The sequence below is a fragment of the Haliotis cracherodii genome, unplaced genomic scaffold (genome assembly GCF_022045235.1).
Source record: "Haliotis cracherodii isolate W230 unplaced genomic scaffold, xgHalCrac1.p SCAF_19, whole genome shotgun sequence".
Lineage (NCBI taxonomy): Eukaryota > Metazoa > Mollusca > Gastropoda > Lepetellida > Haliotidae > Haliotis > Haliotis cracherodii.
In genome coordinates, this window is record NW_027266274.1 from 9,336,900 (window position 1) to 9,340,863 (window position 3,964).

Consider the following 3,964-nt stretch of genomic DNA (forward strand, 5'->3'; position numbering starts at 1 on the left):
CACTGTTACACACATATGGACGTATGACATGCAACATGAATGTAATGTTTCAAAACTTGTAAGAAACATCAATTGTCTGCCTAATTTTGTTTACGTACATTGATGTATAGTCATCACTTTCTGTAGAACTACAATTGTCATCTACATGGACACAAAGTTTACAATTTAGGTGCATTTTGATTTTCAGGTAGAGGAATAACCCAACAAACAATTTCCACTTTCCAATTTTGTTAACAAAGGACCAATGTCCTGATGCCCATCACACATACAGAGAATTTTAATTTTATACCTTCATACACACACAAAAGTTTATGACATTAAATGCAAAAAGGAAAATTACAAATTAAGATTTAAAAAAAAACAACTAGATTTTCCAAGCAATTGATTTGATAACATTTGGTTTTACAGAGTGACCTACATGGGGTCGACAGCATTTCAGTCATTCCAGCATGTCAGCTCAATCATATCAAAAAACGTAGTAACCAAGTGACAAGAACCACAGGTTGATGCCACTACCACTTTGGTGAAGTCTAGATTCATTGGGAAAGTGATAGCAGATCAAGGATCAGAATTGGGGAAAATTTAAACCCACTGCCAATGGATCTTGGCATGCCCAAGGTATGCAAATCTGTATAGGAAATTGTAGTGACTTAGACGACTGTGCCCCCTCCACTTTGGTGAAGATCAGGGGCACAGGAACAAAGTTGGCAAACAAGGATGTTAATCGAGGCACTATCTGCTAATCCGGGTAACTAAGATTGTTTGTTTCTTGTTTGGCGCTGCACACAGCAATATTCCAGCTATACAACGGCATCCTTTTCATAATCAATTCTGGACCAGTCAATCCATTGATTGATGTTGTGAACAAAGATATATGCAATGGGGTACAATGGTAGGTACACAATCAACCAAGTCGCGAAACAACCTGATACACATGGTTGCCTTTTTGAGGAGCGGATCAGCTAAGTACGAGGTAAACAATTCTGGCATCTTTACTTAGTGTGGTTTCAGACTACTGGGCCACCAAAGTCCGATATTTAGTTATAGAGTAACAAGTATAAACACTGTCCATCCAAATAAAGTTCATCGACAACATTTGCGTACAACCCAATTCGAAAATAAAGCAAATACCTGATCACAGAAATAGAAATTTATCAACTTTTGAGTCACTGGTATCTCAACATGTACATTAACATTTCCCAATCCATATCAAATCTAGTTTGAAGTATCTTAGTAGTGTCTTAGCATGAATTACATACCAACAAACATGGGTCAACCAGATGACAGTTTTGTATGCAATCTTTCTTATCTCCAAAATACAAATTTATATAACAAGTGATACAATAGTGAATAAAAAATATTTCACAAAAGCAGTTAGATATCAAAAGCAGCGCAAAAAAATAAAACCGGCGTCTATCATGAAGTAACAAAACAAATCCTGAACAGGACGAAATTACAGATAAAATATAAAACTTACAAGAGGTAAAAAAATCAGATTTATAATTTGAAATGACAGGACAAATTAACCTGGAGAATATTGAAGCCCATTACACATCCAACTTATCACTGTAACTGTATTTGACTAAATCAATTTGACATTCTATCGAATCCATGGATCTTCCATAACACGTGTGCTCACGTTTGCGGTATATATAGTGGGTAAGTATATGAGTATAAATCAACAGGGTTCATTTAGGTCATTTACATGTGTTAAGTTCATAATGGAATCAAAAGGGATGTACTGAAGTCAAACTTCATGTAAACGTAGCCAACAATTCATTTGACTTTGGAAAACAAACATGCAATCTAAAAGCAGGTCTCATTACTTAACCATATGCAAATCAATGTGATTCAGACATGGTTGCAAAGTTGTCCATATTTAGATGATAGCAACTTGTGAACTTCAAGGTGCAATTTCATAAAAACAAAAACAGTTTTGCAAATACATGTATAAACGTAACGATGTCTTAAACTAATGCAATACAAACTTTTGAAATTTATTAACACTGACTTACTATCATTTCAATGGACAACTTCAAATTCAATCCCTTTTTCGAATCAGGAAATGTTTTAAAAGAAAATAATAAAAGCATATCTAATTATTCGTATCTTTTTCATTCATGTAAGTGTGCTCATTAAATATCAGATGCTTACTATGCACCCATAAATGCTCACACACTAGGCCCTCCTCCCCCATATAGTCACACACAGTACCTTAGGGAACCTCAATGCAAAATACTTCTCACTCAAATAGATCTGTTTCGTCATTAGAAAACAAACGATCTACATTTATGCCTCGGAAAATATTTTCTCTTCTCTATTTGAATTAACAGCTTTCTTGTATTATTTAGGCTGTGAAGAGAAAACAGTTTCCCTAGGTGTGTGGTACAATATGGGAAAGGTCAGGGAAACCATGAACATGTGATTAAGGATTGCAAAAAAGACAAATGACTGAACACAAATTTTAACTTGGATCATCATATTTGTTAATGTCATGGGTTCTTGCCAAATCAGTTGGGAGGCATATACAACTTCCATTCATACAACTACCTTTCATTAAATGTGCAACATTTCAAGCATCACAAGGATAAATGAGCCCCAACAAGTCATAAGCTGTGTCAACTACTGTAATGACAGATTGCTATGCCCCTGAAAGAGATCGAGTCAATGAGAAAGGGCAGATAGCATAATGGCACCCATCTGCCACACAAGCAGGTGATACATTCTAATACTTCAGTTGTAGGTAAAGAGTCATGCATGAGTGTAAAGAAATGCTGAAAACAAGAATCAACCAACAACTTGAGTATTCAAGAATCTGAACACATTTGTAACCTGTGCGTAGTTCCATTTAAAACTGGTTAAGTTCATAAAATCAAAAAAAAGAATTAGTTACTCAAGAGCTGTGCAAAGCCCATATAAATATGGATATCCCAATATTCAAACACAGGCCCATATGGAGACATCATCCTGTAGTATTGATGGTATAAGTTCAGTACTTACCAGAATCTTTTCTCACTTGCACAGTTTGAAACTACCATACATATACAGACAACACACTTGACAGACAACCAAAATTTTAAGCTCAAAGTATTGCAAATTATCAGTTTGAAAGCACATCTGTTTATCAATACAAATGTAGTCAGTCAATCACAAATATCTTAAACTTGTGGCAACTGTCTTCACGAAATGACCTCGAGTTGAGCACAAACACTAAGTTTGACACAAACTACCTTTCAATTTGCTAACTGCAAACGTTTTTTTTTTAACTGATCTCTATGTACAGCAAACAATCACAGCCACAAGCTCATCAATTATTGGACAATGCACATGGACGGCACAGTTGTATGGTTTAAGTGTTCACATAAAATTTCAGATAATCCTACAATGTCTATTTGAAACGTATATGATTCTATTATCCTGAAAGACAAGCTTCTCACATTCAGTTTCAGTCAACTCTGACTGAGGACATTTTCTTTCCCACTTAGTTTCAAATACTTTAAAAAAGTAACAGTGCTCATACAAGGTTGCAAAACCAGATATGATATTTGTGAACTTTTTTAATAATATATGCACTGATTATCTGTGATAATCTGCAAACACAAAAAGACACAAAACTCTAATCTTACCATTGGATACTGAGGCAGAAATGGAACATTTCTTATTCATAACTAGATAACATCTGAAATACACTAAGTTTACAAGGCAACCAAACAATTGCTGCGGTTCTTACATCCATCCAATCTTACCTGCTCAGGTGCAGATCTGAATATAGTCAAGACAAATCGCCATGTATCAAATTGAATAGTTTCTGAAAAGCCATGAATCCATGAAAAACCACAACAATTCTTTGCAGAACCAAGCACCTTTTGACCATAATTTTATAAATCTGTGATGGCTAAAATCATTTTACATGATCAAACTAAAACCTTGAGACAAGGAAACATTGTAAATAACAAAACTATAC